Here is a 17,955-nt window from a genome sequence, read left to right on the forward strand (position 1 = left end):
CTCCAACAAAGTTAGACAAACCACTATTTGGAGGTAAAACTAAAAGTGAACACACCCAAAATGATGGTAATGAGACCTGATTGCACAGGAAAACTGTCCTGTGCTCTGTTCTAGCAGCAAACAGTATGTACACATTGCCTTAGTACACTGTTTTCATGGACACTATATGAAGAAGTCAGCATGCTTCACTGAGCTCCTCCACCTTCTCAGTGCAAAGGTGCTTTTTATTAGGTATGGTCTTTTCACAAAAACAGTTGAAAACAGTAAATTATCCAAACCATCTTAGAATTAGCATGTTGTTTGGAACTGGGACACAAGCAAGTTTGTTGGGTTGAACTAAGAAGTCAGTCAGTCAGAGGCTTGAACTTCTGTTAACAACAGAAAGCCGGGTAAGACTTCCATCATTGTCTCAGCTTTCTCGTTCGATTAAGACTGGTTAAGCTTATTTACAACTACAACAATTTGTAATGGCTGATTTAAGTTCCGAGTTTACATTTGCTTTGTCTGAGGATGGCTGAATTTTACCAACATCTTTGAAAATCTCTACTGTGAAGTCAGACGGAACCTCAGGAAGTTTAGTTTCTTGATTTAAAAGATGTACTTTGATGCTTTAGACTGTTAAATGAATTCCTGTCTGTCTTTCTGATCTATTATAATATTATCCAAGACATTTCAGCGGATTTGCAGTTGAAAAGCCATTAAAACATTTTGGAACAATAGCTATTTTTAGCTGCCCGGAGCTGTCTAGGATTCCAAGGGTTAACAGCGTTGCATTCCTAGATCATAGCAATGTTTTAGCAACATGAATGATGGCAGAAACGACAGAGAGTGGAGCCAAGTCAACATGACTCATCTGTTATCTTGAAATCACTTAAAATGAAAGCTTTTTTCTCCACCATCACATCTGCTGTCCCAGAATGTGCACAGGTACATTCACATCCATCCATCAAAGTAAGAATTGGGCCACTGACATCAGCGAATCCCCACCGGTTCACAAGTCTTCCATGATAGATTGCTTCAATAAACTAGTATTACCAGGCAGGAACCCCAGTTTCACTCAGTAAGGAGAGTTTTTGGATAATATTGTTGCAGCAAAATAGTGTTCCAGGGCGAACGAGCTGCAGCTCTGAACACCTGAAAAACATTCTCCTTTAATGTTGTTTTGCAGTTACTGTACTGCTGCATGAAACACCTCATTTACTCCAAATTCTGATATTTTCTCTATTTCTTCCCTTTCTTCTTTTTCCCTTCATGCATTTACTCGGGGCCCCTCAGTGCCGAAACTTTTTTCAGACGGCGTATTGAGTTGCTTTCATCCGTGGTTTCTGGTGCAAAGGCACACGGTGAGCGGCGGAGATGCTGCGGTAAGCAAAGCTGTGAATGCTTGTCATGTGGGCTTCCTTTTTAACAAGCTTCGCCATTTCAGCTGCTGTGTGAATGGGAGGGGAGAAGAAAGAGAGTGTGAGAGAGAGGGGGAGAGAGAAGGAAGGAGAGAGGTCGGGAGAGACGAGCGGAAGGAGAGAGAGAGAGCAGTTCATTCCTCTCCTTTTCTGAAAATGGAGTGATTTTCCTTCCTTGGGCACAATAGGTCCTCTGTGTCTTTTTAGTGGCAGTGAAGGAAAGAGAAGGAGCGCTCGCACACACACACACACACACACACACACACACTCACTCACTGACTCACCCATATACACACACACAGGGGATATAAGGGAGGGTTGGAACATGTGCAGCCTTGCACACCAATGAGGAGGCTTTCTCCCCAGAACACTCTCCTCTCTTATCTTGCAGCCCTGGGACTGTGTGTATGTGTGTGTGTGTGTGTGTGTGTGTGTGAGTGTGAGTGTGAGTGAATGAGTGACTGACTGACTGACTGAGTGCATTCATATATCCCTATACTGTATGTGTGGACGCCAACCTCTCTGCAGAAGAGTTCTCTTTTTTCTCCTCCGATAAGATTGAAATGTATAAATAGGTATTTTGTGGTCATTGCTCTCCCTCTCTTCCACTCTCCATCTACCTCTCTCACCCATTCCCTCACTCTGTCCCCCCCCCCATCTGAATGATATGATAGAGGACCGTAAATTGGTATTCCTATAGTGTGGCTCAATGTGTGGATAAGCGATTCAGAGATGACTTTGAAGCATAAGGACTGTCGCTTTGAGTTGATTTATAATAGGCATTTCCAGGGCCTTTTTACCTATGTGTGTCGATGTGTGGGTGTGTGTGTGTGTGTGTGTGTGCATTGATGTTTTCTGACTTTTATGCATAACGTTGTGTGTAACGCCGGCTTTTCACACATACGATTTTAATCATTTTGTCTCAGACTGCTGCACTCTATTTTCCACTGCTTGGTGCCTTGTGTGTGTGTCCCATGATGTGTGTATTCTAATGCCATCAGTCAATTTAGCTGTTCCCTTAAACTCATTTTCAATTATGTTCACGTCATCCTGAGCTGTCATTCTGTATTCAGAGGTTTCAGCCCCTGTGGTTAGCGTCTCTGCCTGACAGCAATTGTTTCATTTCGTTTTGTGACTTCCTGAACTTGGAGGTGTCAAATTTAACAACCTTAACGTGTGTAAAACAGAGAAATGCGCTCTTATTTCAAAACATTTAGGCACCTAGTAGATCCAATTCTCCTCAGGAGTGTTCCACTTATGTCAGATGGCAGGAGTTTTCTGCACATTTTGAGTGCTGCATTTGAGTCTATTTATGCTATTAAATGTCTTATGCTTGTGCTGAATTCAGCCTGCACACCGGTGCCGGAGTATCCTCCTTGGGGGCCCTGGGGCAAAAATGAGCTGTGGGCCCCTGTTGAGCCCAAATTCCCAAACTCCCAGAAACAAATCACTTGTACATGCTTGATTTGACAAATTAGTTTAAGAATGTGTACCATGTTGGTAAAATATCAAATAACAACCCAATCACCACAATAAATGTTGGCAATGTACGTTTATGCAAAACCACAAAGAAGTTAAAACTCTACATGATATGTTGCAACTCTGCTGTTCTTTAGGTTCAATCTTTTTATTTTTTATTTTATTTTTTTTAAGTTTGCACTCACTAACCACTTTGAACATATCTGTGGTTTGCATAAAAATTAACTGCTAACATTTTATCCTGGCCACTAGGCATGATAATTGGCTCTTATTTTGACACGATTACAAATAATACAGGAGCCGTGCTCACCGTTTCATCATTTTCAGAAGATCATTTTGGGACCTAAGGTCTCTTGACGGTCAGGGGCCTCAGGGCAGTAGCCTGCTCTGCCTGTAGGTTCTTAGATCTTTATGAATCATACAATTTTTGTCATTGATCATTTTCCTTTTTGCTGTCTAAGGTAGACAAGGCTGGATTAGAATGCAGGAAAAGTGGGCGACCGCCACAGTGCCTTGGGTTTTCACTCTTTTCACGTCAGTGAGCATGTTAGCATGTAACCTAGTGATCTGTGAATAGCAGCGGTTGATTGCATAAAAACAACCTTCAATTAACACTCGAGTAAACAAGATGAACCTGATGAGCCTTAAACATGTGTCTTTTCAGTGGAGGGATCGAGGTGACCCTTTTAAAACCCTGCCATCTGCTGTATGAAATGCAATGCGTCTCACTTGTGCGATATGATCAGCAATTTATCTATCAGACTGAAAGTCTCTCAGCAGAGCAATGTGGCATGTCTGTGGAAGATTTACTGTTTGACAGAGAGATGACGGCATAAATGCTGCATGGTCTAAGTATCTTCAACACACACCCACCAGCACATGCAATATTAGCTAAAGACAAGTCTGTCTGTGTAATTTAGAGAGGGAAATGCACTGTGTCAAGCTCTCCCTTTGCTCTACAGCACGCAGCAAAGCTGTCACACTCGGCCAAGCAGAGAAAGACATTGCTGCTCTGGATGCAAGGCGTACTGCAGGGAGGTGGATACATGTGATTAAAATGTAGTTAACTCCTTCTCCATGTAATTACTGAGCCTGCTTAAATATTAATGTTGCTGTGATTGTGCTTGATTGGATTATCGATTTACTGTTTCTCATGTACAGATATCTTGGTCACTCTCTCTTAATAGTTACTGATCATCTTAAACCAGCAGATTTGTTTTAAATGTTACAATGGCACTAATCAAAATGAAAAGATGCCACATGTAGTGACAAACACACATAGAATATAACCCAACTCTGCATAAACACAACACTCACTTTATGTCAAAATTGTGTTAACCTTTTTTTTTTGTGGCAGGGTGAGGTAGTGGCTATAAAGATGGTCCTGGATCTGCTAAATTCTAGGATGTATGCCTTTTACATGAGTTTTCTCCTCAGTGTACCTTTTTAAGATGACAAACAAATATATGTTCACATCCAGTCTTTCACCAATAAAACACATTGTACAGGTATGAGTCCTTGAGGCCTAACACACCTGAATGCATTACCTTCCTCATAAAACATTTCCAAAGGCACTTTTCAAAGTGCTTTCAAACCTGACTCATCTCTACTTGTGTACTAGCAATCAGTCTTGCTCTGCTCTGCATTATGTTGGCGTATTGGTATGTTTCTTAGTGTTAAACTCCAGCGACTGTCCAGAATAGAAAATCCTGAAACTGGCGGCACTAAAATTCTGAAATTTATCTGAAAGTAGCCTCAAAATTGACACAATAATTACCCCTAAAACATTATTTAATAAAAATATTCAGCTTTTTTCCAATAACCAGTTAATAAATAGCTTGTAATATCTTTAATACATTTCCAGGAAACTCATCGTGCCATTTTAATTTCAACTACTTTCTGTCTTACCTCCCCTTTGCAGGCCACTAAATTGAAGTGAGTCGTTGCCAGACAGAGAAATAGACAGAGACTAATTGTTGATTGATTAATTGGTGAGAATGTAAATGGTTCAAAAATGTTGAAATAAAGCTGTAACAACTCACTTCACTTTAGTGGCCTGCTGAGGGAGGTAAGACAGAAACTAGTTGGAAATTAAAATGGCATGATCAACAGAAGTTAATCAGAAACCAGCTGGAAGTTTCCTGGAAATGTATGTATGTAAGAAATTACCAGCAATTTATTTAAAATGTCAGAATATTATTATTAAATCACGCTGGGGTAATTTTAAATAAGTTTTGAGGTAATGATTATGGTAATTGTGGCAATTTTCAATTTCAAATGTAACTTGGTAATTACCACCTATTTACCATGACATTTCTGGACCTGTAAATTGTCACCTGTTCTCAGCCCTGTATTGGACTTTACAGTTTTAATGTAACAGTATTGGTAGAGGGGCTGATTGCAATGCGTTGTTTTGTTGCCACTGATACCTACTGCAGCAAAGAGCAAGACACTCACTCACCTGCGGAGTGTCAGGGGAGTATTAGATGGTTGTATGTGGTGGTGCGATCTATCAGCTGCTCTTTGTTCCTGCTATCTTCAAGCAGTGATGTCGCGTATATGACACTGACTGCAACTGACTTCCAGAGTGATAAGAAAAGGTTTAGCTCGTCTGTGTAAAGGGTTGAATGTCAGAGGTATTTGAAGCAGTCAGGCAGATTCTGTTGCACCGCAGGTCCCTGTTTGCCCGAGGTGTGTTAACTGATATGAATTGTGGCTGGATCCTGCAGAATAGAACTGCCTTTCTTATTTGACTTTTAATGTTCTGTATCTGACAGCCAAAACTGTAAGGGCCAGATCATCTATCATGCAACCTCAGTTGTTAAAAACAGACATTTATGATCAAACCTGCCACTGATTCAATAACTCAGCTGCCCTTTTGGAGATTAAAAGGTTTGGTCAGGAGACAGACTAATTTGGTTTCAAGTCATTCTAGCTCTTACATGCTGCTTTACGCTGATCAAGGTTCTTGTACTTTCCCCTATCAGTCTACAGGATTGGATATCGGAGATGTTGAACCTGGTTGTATCTGTTTCAGGGTGCAGGGTGACACCACTTTGATCCAAAGTGCTTTGGTATTGGGTGTAAGAGGTTGTCTTGCAAGTTGTATCTGAGTACATCTGCAGTGTTAGGTTTAAATTGCCCAGACTTTTATAGGTTAGGGTCTAAAAACGTCTGTGTGAGTACGTTTTATCAACACAATATAACACGATATTGTGACATGGAAATTGTGGAAAAGGGTGTTTTTAGATTAATTAGTCTAATGTTGACACTTTGTTATACTCTTGTGACCCTTAAGGACATGTTTGCTCAGATTTTATGAATTAATGGTATAGCCCTTCAAAGCCAAAAACCCTAGAACCACAAGTTAATTCAGGTTCATTAATATTTGGCTCTTATTTTGTAGTTTTGGCCATCCATTAAAAAAACTGAAGTAAATCATTTTTTATTTGCAGCTATAATCGAAAGTGACCCAAAATGTTTATAATGCATCCATATTGCACAGAAAACTGAAAAAGCACAATAATGCAAAAATAAAGCATGTCAAAACTGTCAAACTGGAAAGTGATCCTGTAAACTTTGATGTACAACAATACAATTTCACTGTCGACTTCTGTTTTCTCTTCTGAAAAAGTTTGTTGAACCTGGTCCTCTGTGTAGCCTGAATGTTCCCCCGATTGCTCGTGTTTTCTTTCCAAATCTGACTTCTCTTCAGTGATGTACCAGTGTTCCCCTATCTCAGTAATTAACTAAGAAAAAAAAGACCCAGATAGCAATAAACCAGAATTATACTTATCCAAAGCAATTTATTTGAAAAAAGCTTTTAAGTGTACCCCATGGACCTCCCTGGTGCTCACTGCTCATTACATGAGGTTACAAACTTTGTCAGCAGAACTTAAGACTTGATTGTCAAACTACCATTTCCAAGGTCACGAACAACCTTTAACACTCCATTATCTTATCTCATGATTATCCATCACCATGCTGGTCAATTCAGCTCCTCTGCTCTTTTGTAATTAGGCTCACACATAGAGATGATCATTATAATACCCTCATGAATTTATGATATATAGCCTTGTATGTCTTTCTGGATAAGCAGGATGGTGCTTCTTCTGCAGCAATGAAGCTAAGATGACCATAGACCTAGATAATGTAGGGTGAGGGTTTTTTTTTTTAAAGGAATAAATACATACTTGTGGGGTCCATGCCCGCTCACATGTGTGCTGTCGTCGAGGCTGGAGGGGGACATGCCAGGTCCTGGAATATTCTCGGATTCAGGTGCATTTTTCTGGAAAATTTGGCTTTTCACTCTGATTGTTGGGATGGTGTTGTCATTTGTAGTGGAGACGGTGGTGTTACTTTTAGGACTGGTGGAGGTGTTTCGACTGTTGGTCTCAGAATTTTTGACCCTACTGTACATATTGTATTAATTATAGCATTTCACTAACGTATTTAATGTGTTTTGGAAGAAGTGACCGTACGACAAACAGTAAATTGAAAAACTACCTGCCCACTTAAAGCACAAGCAAGTGTACACTGTGTAGTCTGTCCACCATCTTGATTTGGTACTTCTGTAAGTAGTTCTTCAGCTCAGTGAATGTGGTCTGTCTACATTACGGGGTGTAAGACATCCTTTAGATGGATCTACAGCAGCTGAATTAGTCAAGATCTCAGTTTTTCCCGCTGGACAGAGGGATTAGAGTTCTCTATATCTCCAATCTAGGGTTGAAGTAGCGGTCGAAGGAGCTTGCACAGGAGGCACTTCCTGTGACAGGAGGATGTAGAGAGAGGAGAATCAATTACAGAGAGAGCGAGAGGGAGAGAGAGGAGAGAGAGAGAAAGACTGGTAAAGATGTAAAAGGGTAGGAAAAGAGAAATACAGCAGGATGGAGGAGGCCAGGACAAGGGAGAGAAAAGACGGAGAGGAGAATCAATAGACTTGGTTCAATAGGTTCACCGACGTGGTTTTGCCAAGAAGGAAGCCTATTCATGTGTGTGTAGGAATGTGTGTGGGCAGAAGTGTCTTTGAACATAATAACAGCAATAACAGTGTGTGTGTGTGTGTGTGTGTGTGTGCGTGTGTGTGTGTTACAGCGCTACATAGCTCCAGTTTTCTTGATCTGGTCACTGTTGGTCGAATGGGATTTTCCTCAATTTTATGGTTAACAGAAAGTAATAGCAGGGGACTTCTGTATAGCTCAGGGGTGGGCGAGAGAGTGAGAGAGAGAGAGAGAGAGAGAGATTAGAGGGGTGGGCGAGCAAGGTAAAGACGCAATAAAAAAGAGAGACGGAGAGAGAAAATGAACTAAAAATTAAGAGAACCCACCCCGAGGCCCGTTCAGTCATTCAGAATTCATTCCCTCTAATGGAGCCGCCTCACGTTAAATCACAGCAGAATCAATGCAGATCTACACTGCAGATCAAGGCTTGTTGTTGAGTGGCTGCTGACTGAAACAGTATTCACACACAAATCAAGATTAACCTATTATGGTCCATATCTGACCTTTTTTTTTTTTTACTTTGTGGATTAACATGGACATGGAAGATTGACAGGATTTCCTTAATTTCCTAACAACTCTGTCTAAGCAGAACACACAGATGAAGGACTGGATTAACCTGCGAGGAGGCCTCAGGCAAAATTGAGCTCTGGCTCTCTACATACCACAGGTTTGCTGCGTGTCAGTTTGATCAAACATACACTTATTGCATACAAATGTTCTACGTGAAATCCTGATACGTACTGAGAATATAGAAGGTTCATTCTGCATTAACATCCATATATCTGTATATGAATCAAACATCAGGCATTCATTATACCCTTAGGTCTTGCCTCTTAGACTCTTTCTTCATTAGCAAAATGATTCTAGCTGATTATTACCTACAGTTCAGTGTTGCATCCATTTTTTCTTAGTGCTTCAGCACTCTTCTTCTGTTTCTTCACATATAAAAAGGATTCCAAGGAGTTCCAGGCAGACTGATTTACAAATGTATAATTGATGTATCAATAGATAAAGCTAGATTGTTGTATCCCTACTTCAAGCTTAACTTAACAATATAAGGTGAAAAGGGGGTCCTAAGGTGTAGCTCACGGCTAACTTCCCCAGGGCAACATTACATTTTATGTTTACACTATTTTTTGCAACCCAATCACCAGAATGCAACAAATATCAGTTAAAACTTTAGGTTTAAATGTTTTTGTTGTCACAGTGCTGTGCTCGTGCTCTGGTTAGGTTTAGGCACAAAACCTGCTTGGTCGGGGTTTCGAAAACATCATGTGTTGGCTAAAATATACCAATTTTGTCGCCACAAACATGGCTGGAAATTTTCCCGGGGTCTCCTTAAAAATATCCAGTGGTTTCACACTTACAAATGTTGAAATGCAGATTTGAACCGCGGTCGCCGGCTTCCCAGCCTTGTCCTCTCTAACTGCACCACTGCCCCCTCCACCTCCCCACATGAAAGTCAGATAATAAACGTAATAAACGATATGACACATTTTGTAGATAGTATGCATTATAGGATTATAGGATTCAATAAGGAATGAATAAACTGATCTGGGAAATATATGGAAGATTATAATCCAGTTGTCTTTGCGACAGCAGTGCCAACAATAATATCACTTGGAAACGCTAGAAGTCGAAGTTGTCTGTTTCTGATTTAAGTAAAGAAAACAAAAAACAAACAATTGCTATTAAAGGGTTAAAGGTAGAAGCGAGGAAAGGAAGGAGTGATGCACAAAGAAAAAGAATGATGAGGAAAATGATGTAGGACCTGAAGGAGACACAGAGGAAGCAGAATAAGAAAGTGAAAGGAGGAGACGGGAAAACAGTAATCAAGAATCATTAAAACAGAATGGAGAACCAAAGGGACCACAGCTAGAACAAACATAGAACACAGAAGGGAGGGAGGAAACTAAGGAAGTAACAAAAAAAATTATTAATGATGAAATACAGAGCGGAAGATATGATTAAAGAAAGAATGAACCGGATGAGCAGGGACAGGAAGAAAAAATGTCCTCATGGAATCAGTGACCATGGCACTTTGAAACCCAGAGATTAAACTGTGACTCAGTCCTGAGCTGCACAATGAAATACAAAATAAATGTCAAGGTGATTTTCCATATTCCAACTAAACCAATTTTTCTTCAAGTGCACCGCTAGCAGAGCTTTTACTGTGACTGACATACTCTTTGCAAATAATATGAATTATGTGTTATCATAGATGAAAAGAAGAATAATGGACAGAGGAAAGGAAAGGAGAAATGGAAGCAGTGAACAAAGTAAAGCAGGGGCTTTCATTTAGCTCCAGTTGAACTTTATAGTCCCGTAAGGATCTGAGATGTAGCTTGCAGACAAGGTTTTCCAGTAAAAACGCATTTTAAAACTCACAATAACCATCACATCACAAAAAAACTATAACAGCCCATAAAAACCTTAAAATGCTAAACCAATTCTCTCTACATACACGTCCAGCAGACAGCGACGCATCAGTTAATAAGTCCAGAGCGGTCCAATAGTTATTTTACTGTTGAAGACTGTATAGACAGTAAAAGAGTGAATGGATGATGGAAAAGTATGATTGTTTGCGGCTCAGTATAATGCGGAGAAGCTCTTCCTCTCCTACTCACCACTCAGTCTTTACTCCTGGGAAACAATGAGCTGCTATCATTCGCTCACTGATTGATTTGTTCGCCTGTTTACTTGTTTTGCAGTTTTCCAGCATCACATTGATTCTACTTTTTGTCCTTGGTACTTTTTTGCCAAAGGAAACTTCATGCAAGTTGCATTAGACCTACAGCAAGGCTTCGATCTCTTCTTACTTCTTCATTCCAGTTGATGTCTGGAGGCCGGGGGTCATATAGTAGAACAACTATAATGCAGCGAGTTAGTAATTGGTACAGTCCGATTAATAAAACATGCACATGAATTAATAAGTTGTCTGTATGGATTTCTTAACGGCAACACATTTTAGGTAAATATTGAAGCAATACTAATACTTCTTAAAGAAGGAAATTATAATAATATCAATTTGGTGATTTAAGGCCACCTGAGGGGAGTTAGCAACAATATGGAATTTGCAACATCCGCTTAGACTTTCAAAATAAAGCTTGCTGACAAAAGAGTTGATATATTATGACTTTTGAAATGTTATTATTGACATTGGTTAGGTTAAGGCACTAAAACGACTTGATTGGTTGAGGAAAAGGTTTTACTTTCATTTAGAATAACTACATTCAGTCTCGTAACAAACATGATGTAAGTTCTGTCATTTACAAACTTTAACTTACTTATGTTACAGAAATTAAAAACAAATCAGTCTGGATTCTTGGTCTGACTCAGACTTTTCTCACTCTTTATACTACTGAACTAGAGGAACGCTTCAAGAAGTTGAAGCTAGAGGGGCAACTAAAGCCTCGAACTTAGAAGCGTAGCCCCACTGACCAAGCTGCCGTATTTGAAGGATTGGGAGTGAGAACAGGCTGGACAAATCTAGCAAGCTGCCACCTATTTACACGTCCAGCAGACATGGAACAACATCAGAATTATTTGCAAATAATTTTCCTGTCAAAACAAATTATTAGTTCATTTTTCTTTTAAGCTTTGTTTTGGTCTCCACCAACTGAGAAAAAGTCTCTCAGTCACCAAATGCTCCACCATGTTCATCAGCTAGTTGCAATCTTCACTTGTCTGCTCTCTGGTGCTTGTTAGGTTTTGCTGTAGATCGTTGCCTGCTGCTGGAATTTAGGTGAAATGATGGAAATTAAAACAAAAGTGAATTAAAACAGTCAAGTTGCAGGCCATTAAGCCAAAATGATGAACTGTGAGATGCTAAAAAGCTCTGTAAGACTGAGTAGAACAAGAACACTGATTACTGCATCCTGAAGTGATGTAATGCATTACTCAACCTTATGTACGTCACAACTGTAAGATTCCTCTTTCCTCTAAACACAAACTAGCTGGCATTTGACGTCGTACTTCTCTCTGAGTGGCTTATTGTAACTCCATTATTTGCAGCTCATAGTTATAGTTGCAGGTACAGTGTCTTACAATCTTTCTGACATTGGTTTATATTCCATGCTTTTATTTAATTAAAGTACAAAATCACCTCAACATTATCCTCGCCCTTCTGTTTTGGAGGGCAAATCAGCAGTGTTATCATACCTATAGATAATAATAATAATAATAATAATAATACACTTTATTTATATAGCAAAAAAGCAGACTTTAGAAAGTGCTTTGACAATCAAGCAAAAGCAGGAAACTCAGGGAGACAATATTACAGGATAAACACAGTGGAACCAAACACAAGGAAGCCTCATCTGAGAAGAACGCAGAGCAGACACAAAACACAAAAAGTCAATATGAGTCATTACAAGTAAAAAGAAGTGATAAAGCTGGAAAATCACTGCAAAAGAAGAGAGAGAGAAGGAAAAAAGTCATGCAAAACTATAAATAAATAAAAGAATAAAATCAATAAAGGACAATAAGAAGACAACATCTTATAGATGCACCTATACTGAACGCTCCTGCAAATCCATTTTCCACCTACATTTCATCATCACATCACTACATCACTGCACACGCATCGCTCAACCTGAGCACAAATTTTCACTGAAATATTCATTTCTACCATAAAATGCCCACATACTCCTCTGCACATTTCTCACTCAATCTCTAACATGCACTTCACATCATTTGAATATAATTTAGCTAGATAATGTACACATGTGACATTTACACCCCCAGCACACACACTAAAATCCAATTTCTTCTTCTCCTTGCATTGCTGAAATGCAAAATCACCTCTTGCTTCACCGCCCGTCATGTCATTTCCTTCAAAATCAGCTAACAACTCGACACCTCGTCTCACTTCAACCCTTTCCTCCGTCATCTCGACAATCTGCGCTGCCATTTCAGCTGCGCGCAGCCTGTTTGATTTGCTTTATTTCCATTTACACATCTCCATAACACTGACTAGGAGCGCCGTGAATCACACTTTGCTGTGAATGGGGCCAAATTCATCCGCAGGGATAATTTACATGCAGATCTTGAATTCATTTTGAGCCCATTTACACTCAGATTGGATGTTTTTGCTCTGTCTGAAAACAATCCAATCACCCGGGATGCACGTTGATGCAAGAAATGGAGGAGGTCTGTGATGAATATGTAATTTGGGGGAAAGGGGAGGCTCGAGGTAACAAGGAGGGAAGGAAGTGTGGAAGGTGAGGAGCAAAGGTGAGTGGAAGGATGGATTCAGGATAGAGAACAAGTTTCTCAGTTAATTTCTTCCACGCTCTTCCCAACCGAACTCTATTTAGAGTCCATCAAAGCATCTCTCCATCTCATTTCCCCTTAATAAGCAGCCATCTATTAGGACTTTTCATGTATTTTCAAGTGTACATAATGATTGCGCCGGCATTAACTGCAGGCTCGGGTGGACGAGGAACAAGGGAAGAAGAGGAGAGAGAAAATGAGAGATAGAGCAGGAGGGATGAGAGGTGCCTCACAACACACTCTTTCACTATTTCTATTTTCCTTTCTGTGCTGCTCAGCTGAACTCTATTTGGATTCTATCATTGAATCTCTCCATTTAATTTCCTTCCTAATTAGCTGCCTTTCATTCCTGCGAAATGTGCTGTCTGCTGCCCAGTCTCGCTGCTGCAGTCTGTTGACATGCCAGCACTCCGAGTGTGTGTGTGTGTGTGTGTGTGTGTGTGGCTGTGGGGAGGGCCAGTCATTGCTGAAGTGTATGTGTGTGTGTGTTTGTATGTGTGTCTGAGACTAAATCAATAGCCAGTTATCAGATAGGGCTGGTTAAGGGCCTCTCTCTCCAAGGAGGAGAGTTAAGGCCTCTTAGAAAAACGCTCACGGCAAAGTTCATGTTTATTCACAAGCACATGCACGCACACACACACACACACACACGCGCGCGCACACACACACACACATAAACATGCACAGGCTGGGTACAGTTTAGCGATTCTGAAATCAAGCAAAGATCCCTGAGAGGCTCCAGCGGGTCATACTATTTATAACAGTGAGTGTGTATGTGAGTGTATAACCCGTTTTCTGCATTAATGAGTGTGTGTCAGTGTGTGTCAGTGTGTGTGTGGGCATTAGTTTGGCTGCTCAGCCGAATGAGCGCACCTGTACGTAGTTCTATTCCTGTCTGGATGTGGTTAACAGCGAGTCTCTCAGACAGCGTGACACTGTGCGTGCTAGTGTGTTTTGCATCTGTGTTTACGCAGTTGTGTGTGTGTGAGTGGGCTGCCAAGGTGTGTGACATTTAATACTTTTGACAGTGAGTTGGTGCATGCTGGACCTGTGGGAATATTTCGAGTCAATATTTCAATACAACACCCACAATCCCCCGCAGCAAAGACAGGAAGTGTAAACAGGAGGCGTAATAAGCGAGGGATTTTGTCAGACCAGGGTGATATATGGAGGTTAACAAGGTGTGTGTGCGTGTCACGATGTGTGTATATATGTGTGTGTGTGTGTATGCATGTACAGTGTTCTTGAATGATTTTCTATAAATGCCTGTATTTTCCCTCACTCTCTACAGCACAGAGCCTGGCTAGCTACACACTCTCACTCCTTCACATAACTGAGGTATGTGAGCAGGCTCCAGTGTAGTGGTCTACAACACAGTCATTCAGCGTATCTAACACAGTGGAGGAAGTAAAGTTTATACTGTGTATGGATGGTGAAGACATTTCTCTCTGCTGCGTGCAACTACGGCTGCAGCTGCCATTAAGGACAATAAAGAGGTCTTGGCTGAGAAATGTACCATGACGACCTGAACTGGCGGTTGAAGCCTCCAACAAAGTGTGAAGTGTCCTCACCTTGGCATGAAAAGCACACGCTTGTATGAAGATGCATCAGGGAGATAATAACAGGAAGAAAAGATGAGTATAAAGAGTTAGAAAGCCCGCATAGGGAGGTGGTGGGGGCTGACAGGTGGGTCCTTTCACCCTGGAGAGCAGGTTTGAAGCCCATGTGAATCATATGGTAAATGGTAAGTGCTGAACCCCTTTAATCCCTGGTAATTTATGTTAAATTATCCTAAAACTCCTATCCCAGTCATACCCAAAGTAAGTCAAAGCTGTTGTTGAATCATTTGGAGCACAGGCACGGTAAGGTTACAATCTGAATTTCCCCTCAAGCAGTCAGAATCATCCTAAGTGCAGATAGCATTCAGCTCCAGAAGTTTGAACACAGTGAAATATTTATTTTTTACTCTCAAATTAACTAAATAAGTCTGCAGATGACCTATAACTGGACCACATCATATAGCCTCACATGGTCCAAATTCAAATTTAATAGCAATATCAGTGAAAATGAACACTTTACACGATGTTTCAAAAGAAATATCCAGGCTCCTGGCAAAAGAATCCTGAAGACTGGTTGTCTTAGGGGATAAAGCTGTGTTCAGGTTAAGGTATGGGAAACACATCGACATGGTAACAGACTTTAACAAAGGGAACAGTCTGTCTCATGGTGTTCTGTTAAACTTAAACGTGACCTATTTTCTTCCACGGTCTATGAATACCTGAGCCTCCCTCCTGTCGGCTTTAAACAGTGATGTTACAGTGTATTGCAACAGTGACCCAGAGGCCAAAAAACGGTATCAAAAGGTCCAGAAGAAGCCCTAAAACCACTTCTTTGTAATCCACTTCTGTGCTGATGATTTTTATCTTAATTAAGTTCCATGCAGTCATTGCTGAATATGTTACTTCCAGCTATGGGGCAGTGATAGTGCAACACAGAGGGATGTTTTTAGCAAGAAGATAAACTGTGAGATTTTGGAAAATGCCGAACATAAGGATCAAAGCCAGAGAAGTGGATCCTCCTGCATGATTTGAGCTGAGATGGTACAAGCATTTTTGTGCAAACTTGAAGGTAAATATGGTGTAAGTATTTGGTATTTCAATATAGAATATGTGACCTTTCTGCATTAAAATGTCTAAAAATGACTGGGCATTTATGTATATATATATATATATATATATATATATATATATATATATATATTATTTCATGCTACTTATGTCTTTTGTTCGGTTTTGCTACGATTGAGAGACCCCTAGTGGCAGAAATGACATGCTGTGCATTTAAAGGTGCAGTATATAAGAATTGGTCACCTGTCTAATTTGGGCAGCATCTAACCAGTAACTGGTGCTGCCATTAGCTAGTTAGCTCAGTTAGCCATGCAGCTAGTGGTCCAGACTGGAGGCTCGCAGAATCAGGGGAGGGTTGGTGTTTTGCACCACTAGTACAGGAATGTTGGACTGGGACGGGCCGGGGCTAGCTGTTTAGCATGCTAACTTCAATAGGTATCTCTGCAACACAAAACATAGCCGTCATTATGTCAGAACTGTTATTTCTGCACATTATGTTGATCATTTTACATTTTGAATGTTTTCAACTAAAATACCTCGGAAAATATTATAATAAATGGCTGTAACTTTCTTGGGAAAGGTCAGATATATTCTAAAACATATAAGTACATTTTTTAAATAAAAAACTGAACTTCCTGAGGTTCTGTCTGAGTTCCCAGTAAAACAGAAACAAAAAAACCCACCAAATTTTGACTGTCGTTTTCTTAAAATTCTGTTAAATTCATCCAGTCTCAGACAAAGTACATGTAAAATTGGGGGTTTGAATGTTCCAGACTGAAACTTAAGCTTCTCTGAAATCAAATGATGTGTGGCACTTGATGCTTACACCTAGAATAGGGTAGGAAAGACAGGGTTGGCAACTCATACCATCTATAAAAAATGGAACTGTCTCTTTAAATCTAAAAACATCAAGTCTCACTTTAACATGCCAACTAGCTCCACAATGTTCCAAACAAAAAGTGTCAAAAAGTGTATTTCACTGTGAAACTGAAGTCGACTCCACTGCTATACAACAATTCACTCACAGAAATGGCACGCAACAGCATCTCAAGGTTATAATTCAGAGGAGAAAAGCAATCTGTGTCATTGTCTACTTCAGCAGAATCCAACCTTTAAACATAACTTTGACAGATGACAAAACATAACAGGCTGTGGAGGGAATCTCAGGCGTCTTTGTTCCTCCCCGGGCTATTTTCCCAAAGTGAACCACGGGAGGCTGTAAAAACAACCCACTAGCTGGGGATTTATGACTTCTGACTTTATATGTAATGCAGCATTCAGTAAAGGTGAGGGTTAAGGTTAGCCTCGGGGTAAGTAGTCAGCACAAGGCCCTCAGAACTACAGCGAGACGAACGTGTGTGTGTGTGTGTGTGTCGGTCTGATTCTGTGTGTGTATAAAAGTTGCCCTGTGGAGGATTTCATCCCCTGACTACAGGCAGCGTGTCATATATTGACGCACAGCTGGATGCATTCTGTGAACTATAACTGTGAGAGCTGCAGTAATATGACGAGATTGAAACAGACATTAAGGTCATGCTATAGAGAGGAGCTATGACTGAAAAAATCCTGCATATGGCTGTGAAGGTCATTTCTGGGCCAATGGCCACAGTTATGACTGGATTCTGATTGGCTGCAGTGTGTCCATGTACTTCCCTTTAATGTATGGCAAAACTACGCACCTCTAACTCTGCTGGTTAATCATTGTCACATGCCCTCGCTGCTTGATTGTCTGCTGCTGACATCATTTCTGAATTATTGCTGTTATATAAGCCACTGGTCTTCAAATATGCATTAGAGTATCTCTCTAGTGGAACATCACTTAGGTAGACTCAGACACTGGGTCAGTTTGTAGGCATGGGATCATGGTCTTCCATATAAATTAGGGCAAGTCATTCACATAAATATCTAACCATAAAGCAGGAATCTCTGTCTGTCGGTCAGTATGTCGTTCGCATTTCTTGAGAACCATTCATCTGATCTACTTCACACTTGGCATGTTTGTTGCTGAGGAATCAAGGAAGTGCAGTGTTGAATTCGGTGCAATTTGGGCACATGACATATTTTAATAATAAATCTTGAATAAACAGCGAAACACCACTCTGTGCAGCGGTGGGGTTGTGGCTTCAGTGTTCTGGCTTCATGGCTCTTCAGGCTGAAGCTGGGCTCACACATGAT

This window comes from Pagrus major, chromosome 18 (genome assembly GCF_040436345.1).
Source record: "Pagrus major chromosome 18, Pma_NU_1.0".
NCBI classification, from domain to species: Eukaryota; Metazoa; Chordata; class Actinopteri; order Spariformes; family Sparidae; genus Pagrus; species Pagrus major.